This window comes from Rattus norvegicus, chromosome 2 (assembly GCF_021556685.1).
Source record: "Rattus norvegicus strain SHRSP/BbbUtx chromosome 2, alternate assembly SHRSP_T2T, whole genome shotgun sequence".
Lineage (NCBI taxonomy): Eukaryota > Metazoa > Chordata > Mammalia > Rodentia > Muridae > Rattus > Rattus norvegicus.
Window position 1 is genome coordinate 171,764,133 of NC_141535.1, and position 7,070 is coordinate 171,771,202.

Genomic DNA, 7,070 nt, shown 5'->3' on the forward strand with positions numbered 1-7,070 from the left:
GGTAACTGCTTCCGGTTACCTCCAGAGCCTCCACTGGTTTTGTGCTTCTGATCACCCAGCCGTTCACACCTACTGCTCCAGTCATGGTCTTTTCTGGCCATTCAACAAAGAAGGTTTGTCTTCATCCCATGGTGACATGCTTCCCGGTACCAGCCTACGCATTATAAAGAGGTGTTTACTGTCGCTGTCCACACACAGGCGCGGTAGTCTCTCTGGATTCTCTCCACAGAATCTCCTACAACAAAACTTCATTTCCTGATACTGAATTAAGTAACCAGTCTTGGACTGGGAAGAATGCTTGCCCCGTGAGCCTGAGAACCCGAGTTTCGATCTGCAGAGCCACATTTTATAAAGGATGGACAGTGTAAATGTCTGTAACCCCAGACCCTCCCTCCAGGAGAGAGGCAGAGGAAGAAGAACCACGCAAAGTTAGTGGGCCAGCTAACCTGACGTAGGAAGCTGCCAACAAGATGAAAGGAAAGAACCAACACCCATGCTGTCCTCCGACCACTGCATAGTACACTCGCCTGCACGTACAAACCAGTACCACACACACACACACACACACACACACACACACACACACACACACACACCACTTATTTTATTATTATATTTTGTGTAGTACAGAAGAATTCTGAGGGCACTGTGTCTCCTATTTCTCGTTCTCCTTCTTGTGCCTCCGCAGAGACCACGTCAATCCCAGTGGGTCCTATCTTGCCGGTTTTCTATGCTTAGGCAAGCATATTTTCATTCTAATCTTTGTATGCAGAGGCAACATTTTTCCTCTATCCCATCCCCAAGCAGACAAAAGCTGTATCCCCACAGGTGGGCAAGGGAGAGGTCTTCTTAGTGCTTCCTGAGTGTCTGAAACAGGCCCCGCCCCCAACTGCAGTGAGTACTGGAGGGGCAGTAGTTAGCCTGACCTCACTCATGGCAGACCAATCTTCTTCAGGTGTTGCTAGACAGACCCCGAAGCAGCAAAACCTCCATCCTATTGTGTCAGATTCTTTTGCAGGATGAGGCAAAGAGGTGTCCTGCAAAGGACCCTGAGGAGAGAAGACACACAGGCTCAGGCAGTGGAAATAAACAGCTCTATTCCCAGGAAAGAAAACACAGGCAGGCAGGGCACTGGGGCTTGTTCTGGAGAATGCCTTTCTTGCAAAGACTCAGGAATTAAACTCCTGACAGGAAGATGGTAAGAAGCTTTGTTTACAAATTCAGGTGTGCAAACAAAGGAATGAACACACACACACCCACCCACACACACACACACACACACACACGCACACACACACACACAGTAGCAGGTAATAAAGGCCAGTTTTAGATTCTTTAATTTTTTGTTCCTTCTTTTTTTCCTTTTTTGTTTTTTTAAATCTACTTATTGTATTTATATAGGTGCTCTGTAGCTGTCTGCCTGCACACCAGAAGAGGGCATTGGATCCCATTACAGATGGTTGTGAGTCACCATGTGGTTGCTGGGAATTGAACTCAGGGCCTCTGGAAGAGCAGTCGGTGCTCTTAACCGCTGAGCCATCTCTCCAGCCCCTCTTTAATCTTTCTTCATTATTTCTTTTTTGCAGCACTGAGGACTTAGACCTGTGAATGCTAGGTAAGCACTCTGCTCCAGATCTACATCCCCAGCCTCTTTCCTTTGGTTCATCCAGTGTGTGCTAATCCATGTAGGCTGCGCCATGAGCTGTAGGCTGCGCCGCGTGCTCCAAGTAGAGGGCAGTGATCAAATTCATCTGGATAAGAATCCCTCTTCCTTAAGCATGTGGCCAATCAGCGTAGAGAGTTTGTCTGGTTACCCAACCAGAGCACAAGGAGACAAAGACCACAGAGTGCAGCTTAAATGGTTCAATGTTACTGTTGCCTCTGGTCATTAGCTCTGAGGACCTGTTCCTCTGCAACTGCCCAGTGATTCAGGAACCAGGGACTGCCACTAATTAACAGCACATGCCTCCACTGTTTGAAACGGCTGGCTCTGGGTTAATTAGGGGGCCCCTGAAGGCGGAAGATGAAGGTGATATTATTGAGTGTGAAGTGCGGTCTTTCCCAGGGCTCTTGCCCAGGGCTCTTGCTGCGCTAACTCGATCACATAGTTTGTCCTCATCAGCATCTGTCTTCATGCCCATGGTCACCTGAGATTCAGCTGAGCCGGGGTGCCCTAAGCTGGGTTCCAGATTTCTAGTTTTGGAGTCAGTACAATGTTCTGGGCTCATGATGACCCAGAAGTACAAGATCACAGATACGCAGTAGGACAAACCAAAGTCTGGGAGAATTCCTACAAACTTTTGTCCACACCTGCCACGCTGTCTCCTCCACTCAGTTCTGGGATGAAAGCAACTCTTAAACGGCTCGGCCCAACACAGAGAAGCCAGGGCCAGTAAAAAGCTAGGGCCCCTCAAAGGTACTCATAAGCAACCGCCATTAGAAAGGGAGCTCCGATCCATACCCTGAAAAGGGTCACCAGTTTTCAGAGAAAGAAGACAGCGTGAGACAAAGCCCATGACTCTCCTGGCCTCTCAGGAGAGTTGCAGCTGAGCTTTGGGTGTGGAAGCGTGCTGTCGCTACCAGGGCTCGATGTCCTGTGTGGCTGCAACGGAAATGATCACACTGCTGTCCTTGGAAACGGCTGTTCTTAGTTTCAGATAAGCCCTGCACCTGTTGCTTCACAGGCAGGAAAGGACTCACCTCACAGCTCTCTGCTGCGTTTGTTTATTTCCTTCCTCCTTCCCTGGTTTCACAACCGTGTAAGCTTCCCTGACAAGCCACACCTACGGCCTAAGGCTGCTCTGCTTCCTCCTTTCTCCCTTTTATTTTGGCGTGGGGGTGGAGCCCAGGGATTTGATTATTCCAAGTCCTCTGGTAACCCTATTTCACCTCAGCACTCAGCTGTTTGTCTAGGCAGCTCACTGCCTTCCATTCTAAGCCAGCCGGGGCTGCTGTGTCCCTTTCATTGCCAGAGCTTGGTGATGGTGGGCAGACTGAGAACCTGGCTTTCGAAGATGCTTGCCTCAAAGCCTGAAGACCTGAATTAGGTTCCTGGGACTCATACTGTAGAAGGACAAAACTGACTCAGAGTTGTCCTCTGAGTTCCACATGTGTGCCATGGTGTGTGCTCCTACACACACGTGCACACACACACACACACACACACACACACACACACACACACTTTGGAAAAGGAGGAGGTGAGGAGGAATCCGGCTCGCAGGTGTTTAGAGCAACCCTGTCTAAGCTGAGGCCTTGTCCTCTGAAGACCTTTATCTGGTGCCCACATAGAATTGATGTAGAGGATATAGACTCTTAGTCAGCCCTGCCATTTTTCTTTCTTTCTTTTTATGTGTATGTGTGTATCTTTATGAGACTATGTCGCGTGTGCATGCAGGTACATGTGAAGGCCAGAAGAGGATGTTGGATCCGCGCATCTGGAGTTACAGGCAGATGTAAGCCATCTAGCACAGGCCCTAGGAACTAGACTTGGGTTCTTCAGAAGAACAGCAGTACTCTTCACTACCGAGCTCTCTCTCTAGCCCTCAGCCTTGCTATTTCTCAGAAAATCTAGCTAGGGGAAGGAAGTTAAACCGAGACCATGGACTTGAGACTCTCAGCTCTGTGGACCAACAGTGGGCAACTATATTCCTTCCTTCCCTGTCAGGAGCCTCCAGCCCTGCTGTAGCATAAACACTATGGTGGGGTAGTAAAAAAGAGGTAATACATAAAAATGACACGTGCTTGGGGGACCCTGGACACTTCGTTCATGTCCAAAGTCCAAGAGATGCCATGTGATTCAGGAAGAGGAGGCTCAGATAAGATACAAGGATAAACCACTTCTGTTTTGGCTTTTCATGGTCTAAGGGCCAGAGTTGGAAAACCACCTCCCCTGCTGATTCTTTGGAATTCCCAGGCAAATCCTAGTGGAAACACTCCTGGGGGGGGGGGGTGTGCTTGAGTGCCCAGAAATAAGTGAGGCTGATTCTGAAACAGGGGAAATAACTGTATAGCTTGTATTTGGGAGTGAGCCTATTTAGGTCATCATGGCAGGATGTGCTACCGTTCAAAGGGAATGCTAATAGAGAAACAGAGAAGTCACCATTTGCCCACCCTTGAGCTGTGACAGGTGAATACTGTAACTGGAGTGTGTTAGTGACACTGCAATTCCAACTGTTAGTGAAGGGGATGCGTGCAGGAGTGTTCAATCAGCTGCTATGCACAGGGAAAACCTGCAAGGACTAAAAGAATGACTTCGGGGGCTGCAGAGATGGCTCAGGGTCTAAAAGCCCCTGATGCTCTCTCAGGGGACTAGGATTTGTTTCCCAGCTCCCTTGTCTGGAGTCTGAGCGTTTTCACTCCAGCTCCAGGGAACCTGTTGCCCTCTTCTGGTCTCTTCAGGCACTGCACACACACACACACACACACACACACACGCACACGAACACGCAGAGAGAGAGAGAACTGTAACTTGGAGACACACATACATGTACTTGCACACACGTGAATTCACATGCACATACATGGACACAAACAGAACCACTTACACAAGGACTCCATAGATTCTATATGGCCACTAGAGAAAGGTTTTCAGAGGACAAGGCCTCAGCTTTGACAGACTTGCTGTAAACTGAGTGTTGAGCTGCCAACAATGTGTCCAGTATCAAGGCGTTCTTGCCATTTTTTGTTGTTGTTGTTGTTATTGTTGTTGTTGTAAACTATATATTGTGTTTCTTAAAAAATATATAGATTATTTTATTTCTTCTGCAATGTTGGTGAGGGAACCCAAGGCCTCTTGGATGCTGGGCAAGGGTTCTGCCACTGTGCTACACGCCCAGGTATATTTTGATAAGAAAACAACGGTCAATCATTACTTTTTACTCCTCTCTCTGTAAATACAACATCCTTTGAAGTGCAGCTTGTTTGGGGTACCGTCCCGTGGGAGTTGTTCATCATAGCAGCTTCCTTCTCATAGTTTGCTGCCTTCCCCACACCTTGCTGTCTTTGGATTTTCTAGTTTTGTTGGTGTTGAGAAATTAGCTGGCTGGGATACCATCAACTGTAAATGTGGAACACACAATTAAAAACGGGAAAACAGGCTGGGGCAGGACTCTTCTTACCAAGCATACACGAGGTCCTGGGGTCTATCCCTCCAACCACACACACACAGAAAACAGGCATTGAGAAAAGAAAGAGAAGACACTGAGACCATTGATCTGAATGCACATTCTAGAGCAGACTTCACTACCAATACTGTGTGTGCCTTACTTGCAAAAATGTTCTAAGAGACATGGGAGTACGGGGAAGACAGGAAGATATGATCAAAAAGGAAACTGCAAGGGAAGGAAGATGAACTCTCTCTAAGAGGTGTGGGAGGCCATAGATGCCTAAGATTGCTAGGAAAGGCTACAGATATAAGACAGAGTTTGCTGTATTTCGATGATCGTAAAGGAGGGATGATGGCCCAGCTTGGGAGGTAAGGAGGGGCATTGGGGATGGGGGCTTGAAGAGGGGAGTTAGGAGGAGGGTTGGAAAAGAGCGTTGGGGAGGAGGGTTGGGGAGGGGCCTTGAGAAAGGGTAATAGGGAGAGAGTTTGGGGAGGAGGGTTGAGGAGGATCTTTGGGAAGGGGGATGGCAGAGGAGTGTTGGGTAGGGGGTTGTGGAAGGAGGGCTGGGGAGGCACTTATCTGAAGGTCTCTTTCCTTGAATGAACATTCAGTAAAGAAGCCTAGGCAAATGAAAGTTACATAGGAAGTCATATCCCTTCAGGGCAAGGGAGAAAAGACAGGTGTTATTTGGTTCAAACTTGGTGAGAAAAGGGACACATTTTTTTCTCCCAGAAACTAAAAATGAAACTCTAGAGCAGGTTTCTAGGCTTATTTTTAAGTTTATAAAAATCCCCTCAAGATCATTAAAAATGCAGAGGTCTAGATGGTTGCTGTGGAGATCATCATTCAATAGTTCTAGGGTTTGACCCCGGACTCCAAACTTGTAAAGTTTGTCAAAATAACTCTAATGTGCATATCCTCCCTAGAAAATCCCAATATAAAAAAAAATCATAAAAGAAAGTTTATTCACTTACTCATTAGTCCTAAGTGCCGAGGACAGACTGGAAAAGACAGAGAGACCCTGTCCTTGGGAAGACTAGCAAATCACAGAGTCCATCAACCTTTGGGGCCAGCCCACTGATGTCCTGCCTCTTGCCAGGCCCTGCCCAAGGACCCACTAGACCTCAGCTCTGCACTCAGTTCCACATGCCAGCTACCTCCCAACCCCCTTCACAACCCTCCCATTTTGTGGTAGCCGACATCTCGACCCTGGAAGATGTCCTGAGGGAGGCAAGGGCTGAGGTCAGTGTCTGGACAGGGAGCAGCTCTCCAGACTCCTGTCTCAAAGCTCCCCTTTCTTCTTAGAGCTTGCAGTTGTGAGCAGTGGCAGCAAGCAGGAGGGAGCAACCGATAGCTCTGCCCTCCACTGTGCCCTTGTGGTGGTCTTGGGTATCGGGTGGCCCTTGGAGGCAGCAGGGTTACCACCCTCCATCTGTGACCTGAGATCCTTCTGGTTCTGAAGATGTGACATCTGTCCGGAATCATTTGGGGACCGGGACCGGCAGGTTCTGTTTTCTGGGTCCTGACAGCCATCTGCTTTCTCCTGCCATCTCTCTAGTTCTAACGGCGTGAAAACAACCATGCACCATGCAATGCAGTGTCTGGGTGTTGGAGATGTGCACACGTCCACGTCATTGGCCTATACGCTACCTACATTATCAATGATTATTAATAAGCTACTTACATTGTCAAGCCGAAGCCGGCACGATTTGGGTGGATGCTTAGTTAGTGTAAAGCTGCACTTCCTGCCGCTGTTTCTTCTTTTACCAGCTCATGCTATGAAAGGGGAAGCAGGGTAGGCCAGAGCACTCCAGGTCCCCATGTTGCAGCACTGGAGGGCAGCACAGGAAAACACTTGGCAGCAGACTGAGCCTAACCCGCCTGCTTTTGTGGTGTCAGAGGGAGACCAAGGGCTTAGGCTCCCCAATCCCATTAGTTTGGCCACTCATAGCTTTTTAGGAG